This window comes from Phasianus colchicus, chromosome 3 (genome assembly GCF_987193195.1).
Source record: "Phasianus colchicus chromosome 3, bPhaCol1.hap1.1, whole genome shotgun sequence".
Classification (NCBI taxonomy): domain Eukaryota; kingdom Metazoa; phylum Chordata; class Aves; order Galliformes; family Phasianidae; genus Phasianus; species Phasianus colchicus.
The window spans coordinates 7,828,483-7,846,905 of record NC_143438.1 but is presented as its reverse complement, the minus strand read 5'-3'; the positions used below and the strand labels follow the sequence as shown (position 1 = coordinate 7,846,905).

The following is an 18,423-nucleotide window of genomic DNA, read 5'->3' as shown; positions in this document are numbered from 1 at the left end:
GCTCCTGCTCTGCAGAAATCTCCTTCTGGAATGCTGCCTGTACAAACCACCAAAACATTAGGCTGCACTGTACATACACCCCTTCTGCATGCAGCATTCAAAGACGTTTGGAAAAATACAGAGCTTTAATTAATTGTTGAGCGTTTGTTGCAAAACAGATCACCTTCAAAGGCAGATGATGGAAACTTGCTAAGCAATGTAGTATTTCATTAATTAAATTCCACTTCAATAATAACAGACAGTTTAAAGCTCGGTATCGCAATTTGCTTCAAAGATACTAAAAGTGATTAGCAACTTGATAGATGAAGATTTCAGATGTCTCGTTAAAAAAAGAGATAACGTACTGGAAAGAATTCAACTATTGGAGTTAAGAAAGTAACCAGATCTGAATCTCAGTTGTAACCCTATGTTATAACATTTGGTTGTAAGACTATTCTTGCTGTGAGGCTCTTTCCTAGTCAAGCAGGACAAGGATTTAGCTGAGCCATTCCCCATGCAACAGCCCCAACCATTTGTTCAAACTGGCCAAGACACAACCCACAGATTTCACTGTCACATTCCATCATCACACCAGGGAAAATCATCATGCAAATTTAATCTAATTTATGTTACTAATGAGATTCCAAAAAAAGATGCTGATTAGGCACGACACTTCACACAGCTGCGCAAATGTATGTTAGCATTCTTTAAATCTAACTGTAGTATGAAAGAATTATCTTCCTGAGACTCAGCAAAATTCACAAATTGCTATCTTCGTTTCATCCTAGCATGCTTTTTCAGTATTGTGAATATGAAATGAAAAGATCAGAAATGCCATTCGTTAACTTGTGTAAGAAACTGAAGGTTTCCACGGTTTTGATGACAATGCACATTAGCACAGCAATCTCTGCCACCTCACCAGAAAGATTTTAGAAAGTGTCTAACAGCAGGCTGCAACATCTAATGTGCCAGTGACTAATATTACGTTATTTGCTTTAAGAGACAGTGCTAACAAGTGTGACAGAACACTATCAGAGAAAGAGCGAGATGATGCATGTGATAAAAAAGGTTTATTGTGTGGAACAATATAGCAGGGATGTAAACTCAAATCAGCTCCACCTAATTAAAGTGAGTAAGTTGCTGTGGAACCAACACCCAACTTAGAAGTACTGAAGAGACTTTATCCCTATATAGGACCATATAAGTGAAATTTTTATTCATTGTTTTCTTTAAAACTTAGGCAGTATTCTAGCAAGCTCTAGTAACCCAGCATGTCATGAAACGAATCACAGAAATCAGCCCAAGAAAAACCATTCAGAGTGTTTGCTTTGAGTTCCTCAGCTAACAAAAACAGACCAACTGCCAAGACAGCTAATGATCTTCAGATAGGGCAAACAACAAGCACCATGCTACTGAACATAGAGGAAGACACAACCTGAGCTCATTTCTAGAGTCTGTGAATAGATGAGTTCCAGCAGAGAAGGGCTGGCAATTGCCATGGCACTCAGATTTTCCACCTGAGGGCTTCAGACAGGTTACCTTCTGCTTGAAGTGAGAGAGGCACACAAGTCACAGAGTTCAGTGTCTTGTCAGAAAAGACAAGCTAGTGCTCTGTACAACTGAGGAGGTGAGACCAACAAAATTTAACACTCAATCCTTCCCAGCAAACTGGAGATTTGTGGAAATTGCTATAAATATCACCTTGCCTACAAGCTTTGTTGTAGAGAAGAAAATGTTGGTGGGTCAAAGTAAGACTTTACAAGAAGGCATTACCTTATGTAAGAATAATATGCACTTGCTGATAATGATCTCTTCACTTGTGTGCCATGCTAGCATTTAAATGACAATGAACACTTCAGACTTCTATGCAACTACCAGCACTGGCATTTCCACCTTTGGAGCCAGGGTTTTTTCAGAGATGTCAGGACAACAGGCAGTGGCAACAGACTGGAGCAAAAGAGGTTCTGGCTGAAAACCAGGCAGCAATTCTGTGCTGTGCAAGCACTGGAGTACTCACACTGGCAGCCCAAGGTGTGAGGTCTCCTCGGAGATGCCCAAAATCTTTCTGGACATGGGGCTTTGTCATTCTGCTCTGGGCAGCCCTGCTTGAGCAGGGGTTAGGCCAAATCCTCCAGAGGTCCCCTTCTTATCTCAACCAACCTTTGAAAAGTGGTATAAATTGATTTTCATTTAAGATAATGGTGTAGAGCATGAACATCAGTAATAAGATGATGTGCTTAGTTTGTAACTGAGGAATTATTAAACCATTTACAACTATCCCAGATTGGCATTAATAACATCTTTACTTTAAAAAGCCAATAAAAAACATCTCTAAAAGCCTTTATGTGGTATGTTCCACATACCAATCTAAATACTCTTTCATAGAAAGAAGAATACAACTCAAAACATAGAATATTTTCAGCAGTTATGTAGCAATCAGTAGTGTTTCATGCCTACTTTTTACACCAGTACTTCATTTAAGTCTCCAAGAAGTGCGTTTGCTGTGAAGAGCAAATCTGTTGTTCCTTTCAAGTGATGTTACCAAGAAAGGCCTTTCACTTATTAAAGTGTCACTTATTGATTTTTAGTAAACAAGCTTGGTCAGTACTACTTGAAAACTGCAGTTTGCTCTGGCAGATAAAGGGATTTTAACTTAGTCTCTGTTACCTTTAGATCTCAGTAGGGAGTCACAACCATTACTATGAAAATGATGTTTCTACACAGCTTCAGCGCAAATAAAATGCTTAAAGGCAACAAACTCAGAAATAAAATTCAGAGTCAAATGGGATAGGGTTTAAACTCAATTCTTAAAAAAAAAAATGGGGTTTGCTTTGGCAAGTCAGAAATACATAGGCCACTCCAAAAGTAATGCTTCCTATTTATTTCTATGGAAGCAACAGCTACAAATTGCACAATAACTCTATTTGATAGAGCAAATTCTCAACTACAGAACACAATTTTTCAATGTAGTCACTATGATTCATTACGCATTTTCACCAGACATGAACAACAGCCTGCATGCTGTGCTTTTAAAAATCCACATGGCTATCCAGAACAATGTAGTTTGTCTTTCAACACAGCTCTCACATCCACTGTTTGGTCTCCGGAAACATTCAGCAAGCATCAATGAATGTCAATGGGTGCCATTTCTTCCACACCAAGAAATTCAATGACACACCTTTGCTTCATACACACTTCTACGATAGACAACATTTTGTCAAACTGCCCCTCTGCTGCCAGCTGTTGCACAGCAATACAACAAAATAACACTGGCAGGAAGGTTCAACCTCTACTGCCATTGCCACCAATGTTCACCTCTGACATTGTGGGCCTGCATCATAAAATATGAGGCATTACTTTCAGAGCAGTCCTTATTATATAAGTGGTTTAAAACAAAGATGATTTACTGCTCACTTTACCTAGAGACTTGTCTATGAAGACCTAATTCTGAAACACATTAGCAGGGAATGAGTTCACAGCTAAATGCTAACAACTGAAGTAATTTTATTTTACTTATTTCACAATACACACTAAACAGTCGGCCTCTGTCCTATAAAATTACAATTAGTGTGACAATAAAAATGCTAAAGTCAGAAATACAAGACAAAGTATTACAAGCAGTTTTCAATATGAGAAATGTTGACTCCATAGAGTAAATACGGACACGTGAATCACAAGATTACAAGCAAAGCATGAAAGAAACAAGAGTCACGTCAGACTTCCTAGTCTTGGAAGGTTATGAAAATCCAGAAGAAGGTCACAATACTGTGGTGTACAAGTCGCTAACATGATCAAAGATTTACTGAAGAACTGAAATAGATACTTAGTGCTTCCTGAAAAGAGAGAAAAACGAGTTGTCTAGTCTTGGAGACAAATTACTGAGATCATACCTGCCAATCTACATTAACAAGCTGAATATAGCAAGCATATATAGTATCCACTGTATATAGTCTGTGACTGTCACAAGTAACTATGCCACGAAGTCTTAAAGATTCCAGAGTAGAAACAATTCAATATTATTTATGCTGCTCTGCCTCACGGAGGGCTTTTCATCCTACCAATGTTCAGACGTTTTTCCTGATCTTGAGGAAATTTAAACTCATGTGCCAACACTGTCCTGTAAGTTAAAGCTTCAAACTAACTCAGCTACCTACACAGAGCTAGGAGCAAACATGAGAGCCACTCTTTCCTACGGGTTCTGCAGCCTTTTAACCATCCTAGTAACTTCATGTATCAGTTTGGACTCATATTTCTTAAAGACAGCATATCTGAAACATAGGGAATAATCTACAAGTGATTCTACCACCTGCCTTTTAGAATAGCTATGTTGTAGTTACACTGCACTACTTATGAGATAACGTCTGCATTTTTAAGAGGTTGGAAAACACGTACATTCTGAGAAACAAGACTTTGCATATAAAGCACCTTAATCTTTGTCATATTGGAACCCATGTTCCAATGTCCCAAGGAACTCTTGAAGAACCATTGTCTAGGTCTTCTGTGAAAGGCAGATTGAAGAACTACAGCAAATTTTAGTTTGCATTAGAAATCAGAAAGAATGAGGCATGAACCACAGCAACAGCTTCCCTTTTTTTAAAGCTAAAAACAACTTCAGCCAACAAATTCTTTCCAAGAACATCTAGCAAACAGAGAAGGGAAAACTTTGAAAGCAGAACCTATCTTTAACAAGGTCACAGGTGAAATTGTTTTATCTAAGCAGGGAGAAGGAGAGGAGGAAAAACAGGTAAGGTTTCAAGTGTACACACTCAGTTTCAGGTCTGAGGCATAATGAGTAAGCTTCAGACAAGCACACATTGGCAACAGTTGTCCTAAGAAAACCTCTGTAATTGCTCAAGAGGCAAAGAGCAGAAACTTCTTAAACTGGCATCTCCAGCTTCTTGTTCTCAGCTCCTATGCTGGAATTTGTCACAATCAGCTGTGCCTCTGCCAGGTAAATGCAGAGTGGTGGAGAGGGGAGCCTTGATTTGCTTTGCCATTCCTTGTTTTAAAAACAAGTTTCACCATTTTCATTTTCAAAACCAGAAAACAGCTGTAGGAATGCAGGTAACGTGCTAAGCTTCAGCAGTGCAGCTGGAAACACAAAAGTAAAGATGGAGGTAAAGTTGTAAGGTAAAGTCCTACACCACAGCTAAGCCACAGATATATCACAGAAGGGGAAAACTGCCTTTGGCAGACATCAGATCCTTTAATCAAGCCAACTCAATGTTCACATAACATAGCAGAAAACAGCAGTCTTGCACAGTTTTAGAACACAGGTGCTTTCATCAGCAGTAAGCAGGAAGAAACTTCAGATGGGATTAAGTGCTATTAGAGCTTAAGGACCTTCCATTACTTCCATATTAATTTGCTTAACCATATTTCAACTACATGGACTTTCAAAAGTCACAGTATCTTGCAACAAATTCCACGTTTTAATTATGTTCATGTCCTTTCATTTCTGAGCCCTTCCCCTGCTAAGGTAATGTTAATTCCCATATGATAAAAAGCAGTAAATCGTTTTTTTCTACTGTTCATAGATGTACAGATCTCTAAGCATACTCCTTTCCTCTCCATAGCTGTCTTCCTTCTAGGCCAAAAGACTCATATATTGGTTCTTCATATATCACAGAATGGCTTAAATTGGAAAGGATCTTAAATACATCCAGTTCCAACCTCCTGCCATGGGCATGATTGCCAGCCACTAGATCAGGTTGCCCAGGATCTCATTCAAGCTAGCCTTGAATGCCTCCAGGAATGGATCACCTACAGCTTCTCTGGGCAGCCTATGCCAGTGCCTCACCATCCTCTGAGGGAGAATTTCTCCCTAACTTGAATCTCTCCTCTTTTCACTTAAAGCCAATCCCCCTTATCCTATCACTCTCACACCACATAAAAAGATTCTCCTTTTCCTGCTCCTTCAAGTACTGAAAGTGAGTTCTTCAGGCTGAACAAGCCCAGCTCCCTCAACCTTCCCTTGTAAGAGATGTGCACCAGCCTTCTTATCATCTTCGTGATCCTTCTCTGAACCTACTCTAACAGCTTCACATTCTTCTTGGGCTGTAAAGATGGCCTACAATTTCACTATGCTTACTGCTAATCTGCACTTCTTAGCTGTACCAGAATAAAACACAATATTCATGATAACTTTGCACCCATACAGAGACACAACAGTACCTCATCTCCCATCCCAGCGTGCTTCTCTAGTAGGTTGTAACATTCCCTCACATTTTTCACACATTTGGTGAGAATCAAGCTGATGTTTTCCTTAACGAAAGTAACTCCAAAATTTGTCCCACAAGAAGAGGTGGATGGGAAACTATAATTGAGTACAAAAGCTCAAATGAGATTTGTATTTAACAGTGAATTGTACGTACCTCATTTCTCAGCTCGTCACACCCCACCTGAAGAACCTCCCACAACACTGTGGGTGGCACCTACTAACAGCAACACCATTGTGCTAATATACTGCCATACCTGTAGTCATCCCTTTTTAGTACATTTATAAAAAAGAAATATCAGAATGAGCACAGATCTCCTAAGGACTTCATGAGTGATTTGCAAGGGTGGGGGGGAATAAGATTTTAAAAGGGCACATGACTCACCTCTAAGCTTATGATTTTTAATAGCCTAATCAAAGGTAAAACAACCAGTGAGTTACAACAGTCTTATAAGGAGCAGCTGAGGGAACTGGGAGTGCTTAGTTCAGAGAAGAGAAGGCTCAGGGGAGACTTTATCAGTCACTGCAACTACCTCAAAGAAGGGTGCAGCAAGGCTGAGATTGGCCTCTTCTCCCATGTACTAATGATAGGATGAAAGGTAATGGCCTCAAGTTGCTGCAGGGGAGGTTCAGGTTGGATGTTAGGAAAAAATTCTTCTCCAAAGAGTGGTGAGATATTGGAACGGGCTGCCCAGGGAGCTGGTGGAGTCACCATCCCTGGAGGTGTTTAAGAAACAGATGTGGCACTGAGAGGCATGGCTTTGGGGGCATGGTGATGATGAGTTGAGAGTGTTTTTCAACCCTGATGATTCTGATTCTATTAATTCTTATCCTCCAAAATACAACATCGGTGCCCTGTCTGTATAAAATACTCCAGTCAGGCCTTTCAAAAATGCTGTCAATACTTCAGACTGACATTATTTAAAAAAAAAAAGTGTTGGTAACTTAATTGCAAAACTCCTTGATCACTTTCCTCCCTTTACTGTACTCATTATTGAAATTACCACTGTTTCAGAATAAAATGTTGCAGATTTAAAGCAAAGATATTAGAAAAAAGGTGATACAGAAGTCTAAGCCAAGATGATTGTAGTGAGATGCGAAGCACAAATATATCCTCCTACTCTTTAGGAGCAATCTGTACAATGAAATATGAAATGTTGGGATGTGAAGCCATCTGCATTTCAAACACACTCAAGGTGTCACTAATTCAAGAGCTGTACCCAAGAAAAAATACTCAAGGAAAAAAAAAAAATCAAGACCAGAGACTGCATTTTTATTTCCTAATTTAAAGGAGGGGGAAAAAGGTTTTATTCTTAGCTGCGTTCTTATCAGACTGCAATACATTATTTTCTATAAATTGAAGATCAAGATAAATGTAACACATAAAAGCTTCCATCACATACTGACACTGTTTTCCATCCCCAGTACCATAAATCCAGTGGCTGCAACTGTTTCTACTTAAAGTACCTTGTACCACCTCTCACAAAAATGCACATTCTCTGAATGTATTCCTGAATGCACATACAGCTACTCTGTGCAACAACTGCAGCTAAAAGAAAAAGAGCAATTATCCTAACTTAGGTAAGTTTTTTTTTTATTTGTTTTATGCCAACAAGACCTGTCTCTAACAGATGCAACAGACGTAACATTAGTTTTGGTTAAGTAAGCTCCATATAAATAAGTTGTATAAAAATTCACTGTCACACTAAGCCAAAAACAAGTTAACTACATAAAATAAGGATGTATAAAAATATAAACCTTTAAATAGAAAGCCTAGCTTTTCCAAATGCCACTTTTTAGGTCTAATTTGTACAAGGACATTTGAAGTAAGCACTTCAGTTACTATGAGAACAGTATCTCTCAATTGTTGGGCAACTACAAGTAAGTACAGATTTGTTTTTGTGGAGCACTGCAGAAGCTTCAAGGATTTTCTACATCTCGCCTTTGAATACTCTGGAAGATAGCACTGCTTACATTAAATCAAGTGCAACTCCAGTTTGTCAAACCAAAAGAGCATTTGTATCATTTCATCTCATAGAGGGATATATCTTCAATACACTGAAGTCTCATTAGCTCCTCTTCTGACTTTGCTCAGTGGGTGTCTCACATGCAAATCCTCTTCTGCAATGAATCAAGCATAATAAATAAAACTCTTCACCCTTTGGGCATTGGAGGTAGGGGAAAAAGAAAGTAGAAGGCAAGAGGAAGAGAAAGACCATTTCCCTATGCACTAGAGTGGCAGCTAACAGATGTATGCAGAGATACAACCACTATCCACCTATGACACCAAACTTCTGCCTCACAGGATCTAGTTGGAGTAGTGTGAGTGCTAGTGAGCAAACAAAGGTCTTGGAGTCTTCACATAAGGTGAAACAAACAGGAACTGAGCACCAAGATTCTGTTCTGTACATCTATAGCTGGGAGAAATCTTCACAAAGGCAACTGTAAAAACCTAAACATGATTTGAATTCTTTTTTTCTTTTTTGTAAGTAGCACATATACCGTTGTCCTAAGACAATTTGTTATATCAATACAGTGCTCTCCAAACATCTCGTGAGACTCTCTTAATCAACTGTTGGGAGAAGAGAGACCTTTTACAATCACATAATTCTCGCAAGAACACGAAGGAAACATTTATTCCATTTGAAGAGGAAGAACATTCTCAGTCTTCATGCCAAGCTTTGTTAGGCACTAGGCACACTGCTTGGAAACAGGACTGTATAATGGAAATAGTGAGAAACTTTGCCACAGCATCTGTGATAATATAAATATCCAAGATTGCAAACAGTATCACGTGAGCATTGCAGGCCAGCCTATAAATAGTCACTGAGAAAGAACTGACCTCTCACATCTATGGTGCCTCAGTAATGCATGTATCTCTATAAAAAATAGTAATAAATAATGATTTGTTCAGTAACAGCATGTAAAGAAAGTAAGTCTGTGTGAATTCTATGTATTACCTATTTACATACTGTAATTTATTAAACTGATGATCATTCACAAGACCAGTGACGGATTAACAGAACATAACGGTGTATTTTTTATGTAAATGTGTAGCAGCAGTAACAACATGACTATTGCCTATCTTCATATTGTGATCTGAATTTATAAATCAAAACTCAACTTCAGATCCCAGCTACAAAATCAACAGTATTGTATTTGTATATCAAGCTAAGATTCTTAGAGATAAGATGCTTATCCACACTTACCTACAGAGATGATCGCTTTGTATGAGAAAATATACCTCCTTTGATACTGCTAATCATTTTTCCAGAAAGAACAACTGAACAACAGTTTCATATTAATAGCTACACCACATACTTATACAATAACGGGAGTGGACACATTCCTCAGGTAAGAGATCAGTCGCATGTAAGCCTTAAAAACAATCAGAATTTCCTGAGATATAATGGAAAAGATAATTCATGTATTACTCAGGATTGGCTTACTCATTTTGCTTTGCAATGAAAAGGAGGTGCTAGACACTATTACAGACAAAAAGGACAACTGACTTAAAAGTACTAATGAATTCAAAGTTTATCAGTGGCTTCAAATGCCAGATTTCACCATTTCACATGGCTATAACCAAAGGATAAACTACTTGTGTCTCAACAGCTTGCCTCACCTTGTTTATTTCACATATTTCAGACACTTCAGTTACACTATCCCCCTAAAGCCAGCTACTTATTTTAATGTAACAACCCAGCAACAATAAAAAATTTGAACAAAGAGAAAAAAAAAAAGATGGATTTAAATGTTCCAGATTCACCCTTCTCACCTGCGATGGCACTTGTCAGGCTGCTCCTATGATCAACACGACTGAGCTCAGTTCTCCCGGAATGTGCATCCCTCAGCTCCATCACTTAAAATCTTAATAGAAATGCATTTACTAAACCTTATTCAGAACTGTTAGAGCTTTAAATTTGATTACAGCTCTGCACAGAACAGAGATAGCAAGGAGCACTCCTAACGATGACACAGATGAATTCACACTCGTCTTTGTTGCCAGACTCAGCACAGGGACTGTCTCCAACACATCAGAACTAGCCCTGGGAAGACACCCAGCAAACAAGCCTGAGATCAGCAATACTCTGCACTAGAACAGAAAGCAGGAGGTAACCCAGACCAGCAGCTGAAGGGCAGTGAGACCAGCAGAGCTTATTAGCCAGGTATCCGTCTGGCAACATACGCAGTCAAGCCAGGGCATGGTGGGAGCCCTGCAGAGTTGCTCATTTCCTGCTCTCCTCCTGCTTGAAGGGAAAAGAGCTGCAGGGTTAAAAAAAAAAAAAAAAAAAAAAAAGGATGGTACTAGGAATCCATAACTCTGTGCTCCCCAGGTGTACTATAGTTCCTTAAAACAGCTAGCTGGATGGCTAGGCCCAGAGAGTGGCAGAGAATATAATTAAATTCAACTGATGACCAGTCACTAGTGGCATTCGCCAGGGTTCAGTATCAGGGCCAGGCCTGCTTAAAATCTTTACCAATGACTGGACAAATGAAGTGCACTCACAGTAAGTTTGCAGACGACTCCAAGCTGGAAAGATGTCTGCAGGGCCTCCCTACCCTAAGGGAGATGAACACAGACTCTAGAGAGAGATCAAGACAGGCTGGATAGATGGCATGAGACCAATTCAAGTTCCACAAGACCAAACACCAGTTCCTTCACTCCTGTCACAACCCCATGCATCACTATTGGTTGGGGGTAGAGTGGCTGGCAAGCTGTGCAAAGGAAAAGGATCTGGATGTGTTACATGATAGCCAGCTAAACATGAGCCAGCAGTGTGCCCAGAGGGCCAGGAACACTAATAGCATCCTGGCTTGTAACAGAAATAGTGCAGTTGGCAGGAGCAGGGAGGTGATTGCCCCTCTCTACTCAGCACTGAGGCCACACCTCAAATACTGTGTTCACTGCTGGGCCTCTCACTACAAGAAGGCACTGGGGCCCTGGAGCATACCCAAAGAAGGGTAACAAAGCTGATTAAGTGTCTGGAGCACAAGTCTTACTGCTCAAGAAGCAGCTGGGAGAACTGGGATTAGTCTGGAGTAGAGGAGGCTCAGGAGAGATCTTATTCTCTACAACTACCTAAAAGAAACGTGCAGCAAGGCAGGGGCCAGCCTCTTTTCCCAGGTAATTAGTGACAGAACAAGAGGTAATGGCCTCAAGTTGTGCCAGGGGAGGTTCAGGTTGAACATTAAGAAAAATTTCTTCTCAGAAGAGTGGTGATGCACCAGAGGAGGCTGCCCACAGAGGTGGTGGAATCACCACCACTGGAGGTATTCAAGAAAGGTGTAGATGTGGCACTGAGAGGTGAGGTTTAGTGGGCATGGTAGTGATGAATTGACTGTTGGACTAGATGATCTTAAAGGTGTTTTCCAACCTTAATGATTCTGTGATGATCACAGAAGACTGAAACCTAGTGGGATCAGTGTTAAGGTAGTGCCATTAAATTTTGCAGTATTTCTACAATCTTTATTTAATTTCAGTCATGAACCTGCTTTAGAGACTCGAATACTATGTTGATATTACAGATAAAAGGAAAATAAAGCCAGGTATAATTGGAAACTAGAGGATTTTCAGTTTAAAGAGAACTAAGTCTGTGGTGGACAAGGTAGTATGGTAAATAATTATCAGTGCGTTTCTGTTTTGCAGATCCATATAATAAGAGTTCTAAAAAACATCCTTGTGACTGCATCAATTGACTACAGACTATTTGAAGGAAATAATAAAATGTATAGTGTGAAACTGCTGTTATTTAACTAGCAAGGCAGAGTTGCATACTGTTACCAAGAAATGCCCTGAAATGTATGTGAGACAGTTGCAGTTTCCAAGTTGCATGTTTAAACAGGAATGCACTCTTTTGTTCTACTTTCTTCCCCTCATTTAATCATAATGAAGTCACTTGTGACATTACAACGGTTTCCAGAGCAACAGTCCAGTCAGATGTGATGAGCACAAGATAAGGGTGTGTGCAGGAGAGCTCTGTAAGCCACTCGTGATCCAGATGGGGAGTTCAGCATAAATAAGGTCAAATAAGCAACTGGATCTGTCCTCTTCTGTATGAGAAGATGGACTTTCATACAATGGAATCAGACTCTGAAGCAGCACTGAAGAAATATGTCACCTGTTCTACATACATAATGTTAATTGGAAAAACAAAGTAGAAAAAGCTACCATAAGGCAGCACTTAAAGTTGCAGTAACATGAATGATAACCTAATGAATGGCCAGACTCATCGTCCTTCAACATTTGACTATCAAATTACCCAAGAACTTGAAGACAATGCATTATGAATGCAGAACAGAAATGGTAAGGTCCAAGTAATAACCCTGGATCAAGTCAGTAGCACACAAACCAGACACTATCAGAAATGAGAAACAGAATTATACATTGGAAAGTAGGAATTTAAGCATGAAAAAAACGCAGCCTTAGTTCATCCAGAGATATACAGTCAAGTTAAGGCTTTCTGTATGTTTTCTAGAGAGCTTGAAATACCAGGGGTTAAGCAGTGTTTGTGTCCCGGGGCACATATACTACATATTAATGATTAACCCACAGCACAAACAACAAAAACTGCATAGTCAGCGTGTTTTAAATATATTCAGCACAGGAGCAGATCTTTTCTTTCTTATACTGTAGTAAGACCTTGTATGTAATCACTGTTTTTCTGAGGATTATCTTTTGGAAACAATAATACAAATATGCTGTAAAGATCTCCAAAGCATGCTCTCTCCTCCTGAGGAAACAGCCCCAAACAAGCATCTGAAAGAGCCATTAAATGCAAAAACAATTGTTTCCTTATTGGCATCATCTAACTTTTGGCATGAAAGCTAACCAGGAATCCTGCTCCAAAAGCAAACTAGTTCTTGAACATTCCTCCAGACCTTTTGTTCCCATGAGGGTTTCATACTCAGGTCAAATCTTATACTGAACAATGATAAAAGGGAAGCTCTGTGAAAGTTGAGGTCCACTGAAAGCAAAGCTGTGAACAGAAGTCCTGAGCAAATAAGACCTGTCTAAATAAGTGATGCAACTCCAGTTTACTATGCTAACAAGGAAAATCAAAGGCAGTACAACCAGGAAAAAAGGAATTGTTCATTTCTGTTTATTCATTTCTGTTTACAGGAGTGAAAAAAACACAACTTTAGGAAAATAAGTACAGTCTCAATCGTACAACAAGCACACACAGCCTAATTCCCATTTATAATCCCTATCCTACCAATCTTAACACCAGCATAGTCTTCCTATGTAGAAAGACACCTATCTACAAAATCAGACTGTAGAAAGGGATCTATAGAGCTTCATGTCTCACATTAGGTCCTGCATCACATTTCTGTGTAAATAAGTACCACAAACTACTCTTGGTAATCTTGGTAACTCTGTAACAAATGTTCCAGAGAAGGAACAAAATCAATTCAATGCTTAGGACTAGAGTATTATAGTATACAGCTAGCTCCCCATTGAGCTTTCAAAGGGGCAGAAAAGTGACTATAAGTGGGATTTTAGAAACATGTTTTATTTTTAATTTGGGGAAGAGGTATCAAGGAAAAAAAATACAGAAAGGTGTAGATTAGATAATTATTTCCAACCAACAGGTCAGCTTAAAAGATGCTTGTGCTTGGCTTGTTTTTGTTTTAACATAAAATAAAATTATCAGCTTGTTTTTAAAACACGTCCAATTTGAAGAGATGTCTATAAGCAGCTTTTCTTGGGAGTCTTATCATCCAACAGCAACCGCTTTCCAAAAATATTTCACATGTGAAGAGAAGAAATACATAAACACAAAAGGAAAAAAGTTATATTGAATACTGACTACCCTTCAGCAGTTTGCCAGTTCTCATTGTAATGCCACGGTCAGATCCAGTTTGCCCCCCAAGGGAGCCACAGTGAAATCCACCCAGGGAATTCTATGGTGGGAAGTTACTGCTCACTCTCAGCTCACCTGTGTACCAAGACCTAGCACAGCCTGGAACATAAAACCAAAGTTCACACTGAATCTCCTTCAGACAGAAGGTGTGACACAGCAACATTAGACACAGCATTAGGTATCACCCAGGACTGTAGACACACCTGCATCCAGCCTACCTTCATTCTGCTTTTGCAGCTAACAGCAGGATGAGATTAAAAGGGAGAGAATATTTACCAATTCCCAAGCACATGAACATTGATATGTTCCTCCAAGATGTCAACCAAACAAATAATGTCCTACATGAACAACTGTAACTCAAAGTCAAACATTCTATCTGCAGGGTTATGCGAAGTGCTGGAGCTTCTGAATGCGGGGGAAAAGAAAGGCTTCACGATTCTTGATTCTTCCACAAGGCACAACAAGGCTCCTCTGTGAGCCTCACTCAATTGTTCCTCTTACCCACATCCTGCAATGAGCTCCAGTCTCAGCAACTATTTAATGGTTTCTTTTCCTTCATGCAGTAACTTTCAAAAATAGTTAAGTCTGTAGTTTTAGTTATTTACTTTTTTTAAAAAGAGTGCCACTGTTCCCATGCTGGTCACTTTTACACAGTTTTATAACTCACTTCATTACTCATTTTTCTACAGAACTGCTTTATCACCAAGTATTAAAAATTTGATACAATGTTAATATCTGTGGACCTAAAGCAATGCTGAAGAGCAAAATACTCAGAGAAGTAGGACAAAGATCCAAGATGCACAGAAGACCAAAGATGCAGATAGTACAACTCTAAGGCCTCCTTTCTTCTCCTTTCTCTAAATAAACTTCAAACCAAACACATAATCAGATGCATTTCTTCAGAGAACATATTTCAAGTGTTTTGACTTGAACTTTTTTTGCAAAGCAATTCCTAAATTCTTGAAGAGCTTCTACAAGCTGTCTATTCTCATTACTGTGAATTACTTCCATAATATCAGAAAACCGTGGTAAGGGATTTAAAGCAATTTTTCCTTCCCAATAGAAACCAGTGTCTTCTGACCCAATTCCAACTAAATCACCTCATCTACAAATCATTCTGAATCAGGATTTTTCTTCCAATGCTAAACATTGGCCATTCCTCAAAACTCCTGCAGCCCCCAGCGTGAAACTTTGCCTCTCTTCCCTACTTCCATCATGAGCTGAAAGAAAATATTCCCTGATTATTGTTTCCATTTTTTCCCCCAAATCTGAGGCAGATGATGCTAATTTACTGTGACTGCACATACAATCTGTTACCTCCTCTCCCTTTCCAAATACTTTATTTCCCTGTCTTGTGAAATCTAAAAATGTTGATATGAGTGAATTAATAAATAAGGTTGTCCATAGCAAGAGCTCACAAAAACTTTGTTTGCTACTTGATCTTATAGATACTCTTAATAATACACTCTTAATAACTAGCAAATGTGTTGCTTGGGATTTCTGTTTAACTCTCCTCCATGTTTACAACAGGACAGACATTTATCATTGCTCTGTGATGGAAACTATTACTGCCATCTGTGCTGACTCCAGCTGGTATAAGACTAATATAAAATTCCTTTAGCTGCTTTGAGCTGCTTATTCAGCTGGCAATAATAAAGTCAAGCTCATTAACAACAGTCTTGCATAGCAAAGTTCCTGCTCATCTTAGAGAAGCAACTAAGCATCTCATCTTTTTCATCATTGAAGAAAAACTCTATTTGCTTGGCACCTGCTTTTAAAAGCAGTCTCATGGCTTTACAATGACTTTCCTTCAGAATAGGTTTATCAGCTTTGCTAAAATCACTTAGAAAATGAGAAGCTTCTACACATCAAGGTAATGTGCTGTTTCCTGTATATAGGCTGAGAAACTTCTAAGGTCAAAGGCAACCCTAACACTTCAAGAGACTGTCAAATAACGACCACCTCTACAGCAAGCATTCAGGAAACAGTTTTTGTGCAACTCAACACTTAACTGAATACTGCTGATAATTCTACAGTCTGTAATTCTTTTTAATCGACCCATGCAACTGAAGCAATCTGTCATCTTCAACACACAGGGCAATTTTATTTTCTCCAACACGCATGTTGCACAATCCTGGAAGTATGGCAGCTGACATACTTAAAACGGAATTGCATCATAATTTTAGTGTGCTTTCTATCCCTCTTCCTCATTCAAGACTCAGTGTTACTGCAGGCATCAATAAGCATCAAATGAAGGAAATAAAATAGCTTCATCAAGTACGTACAACTTATTGGTAAGCTATAGAAGATTTTTTTTAAGCTATTGCTTTTAACAAACATTTTTTCTTGCAGCATATGCAAGAATACTTTCTCTCTGAAGGAAAACAAAGCGAGAGGAAGCCTTACCAAAGGAAAAGGGAGAAGTCAATCTGTGTAGCTTATCAAACTGATATGTTCATTTCAAGCAGAATTCAGAAGACCATTATAAAACTGAAGATGGAATGGAACCTATTTCTATTCTACTTCCAATTTCACATCAGCCTGTGCTAAAAAATCTGACAAATCTCTTCACTACTCAGGAATACAAAGGTACCACGCAGATTAACTACATCTGCCTGCATATCAGATGATAAAAGGTAGGAAGACTTTCAAAACAAGGACTACCATAGCCCAGACAGCTGCAAGTCCATAAAAACCATTTTAAAAGGTGCCATCTTTCTACAAATCACCACATAATGTATCAGCATGTAATCTACTGTTACTTAAAGCATCTCCACAGAACATACAAAAAACAACCACCCCAAACTATTTTTGGGGATGACACTGCAAAGGGTACAATGCCATCACAACAGCAAAGGCACCTCTTTTATGCTTCCAAACTCATATCCCATAGTCTAGAGATGAGATATCATGCTTGTGTAAGAACCTTCTTATACACCCAACTGACACATTGGTCCCAAGTCTTTTATCTGCATATACAGAAATGCCAGGTAGCACAGAAGATAAATAAGAGTCAAAATCCTACCACCAGCTAAGTGTGCATATAATTCATGCATTTTAACTGGTTTTTAACTGGATTTACTGTGTGGAGTTTGGCTGGGATGCAGTTCATTTTCCCCATAGCTGCCCACACAGAGCAGCACTGGCATCCCACTGATGTTTTTGTCTCATGCTAGCACAGCATCAAGGCTCTCCTCAACCTTCCTGGAGCCAGGAGCTGAGGCAGCTGGCCTACATGTACCCAAGGGATATCTCATGTCACGTTGTGTCACACTCATAAGAAGAACAGGGGCTTTTGTTATGACACACTCCCACACAACCACTACACATATTGAGGCCCTGCTTCCCAAGACATGGCCAAGCACTGCTGATGGGAAGTAGAGAATAACTGTTTCCTCTCTTTCCTTCAAGAAATTTTCCTTTAACTATACTAAACCCATAAGCCTTTCTTCCCCTACCCCCCACATCATACTTTCTACCCTCCACCTCTTCTTCCTTCAATGAGGAGAGCACAATGTGGCTGGCCATCAACATGAAATCACGTCTACATATTGAATACTGTATATAGAGGTTTCTCTTTTATAAGCTATTGATTTAAGATGAGCATATAACCTCTAAAAGCTTTGTTAAAAAAAAAAAACTACTGCAACTCCAAGCAGACAGACTATTTTGTATATGCTTCCACTCACGACTCCTGCATTGCTCAGCCTCCAGTTTCTTTTGTGTTCCCCCTCTCCCTATTACTTTAATTCAGTCATTCAGTCAGTCACTGTGCCACGTTGTTCACAGTGGGAATCTCTACTGACGACCATTAATTCCAATTACTTTATCACTACAGAAAACAGTATTTTTATAGTTCCAACCTCCCGCTGAGTATTAAACAGCTTAAGAATAGAAGGTTCATTTAAGTAGAATATTAAAATCATAGTTGAATTAAACAAGCTATACCTTGCCCTATAAATACACACAATTACTGAACAGTACTCAATTCAGGATTTTTATATTTAAGCCATTTCTGTAAAGCACATAACCATTCATGTTCACTATTTTCTATTCTGTCATTATAATCCGCATAAACTGAATTTAAAACCATCATTTCACTTTTCCATTGTAAGCAATGACTTATATTTAGAATCTACTGAGAAAACTTTTTCACTTTAACTTACTTAAAACCCACTAAACAATTTGAGGACACATACAGAATAACCAGAGAGATTATCAGTACAACATTTTTGTACTAGTTGATATTCTGGCAAGTAGTCAAAGAAATTCATTTATTAGCTGTTCAGTTCTATCCACCACATGGTAAAACTACTTGAAGCCAGGAACTTTGACCAGGGTTTATTGTCAGATTTCAAAACA

General features: G+C 39.0%; 1 protein-coding gene and 1 long non-coding RNA gene across 9 annotated transcripts in view; one reads left to right on the top strand and one right to left on the bottom strand.

Moving 5' to 3' along the window:
* Nucleotides 1–18,423, bottom strand: part of KIF13A (kinesin family member 13A) — a 123,873-nt gene that overhangs the window by 88,918 nt on the left and 16,532 nt on the right. The gene's annotated exons all lie outside the window — the stretch shown is intronic.
* Nucleotides 8,327–14,946, top strand: LOC116226493 (uncharacterized). Its single transcript, XR_004166331.2, has 2 exons — nucleotides 8,327–12,503; nucleotides 14,751–14,946. It is a non-coding gene; the product is annotated as an uncharacterized LOC116226493 (long non-coding RNA).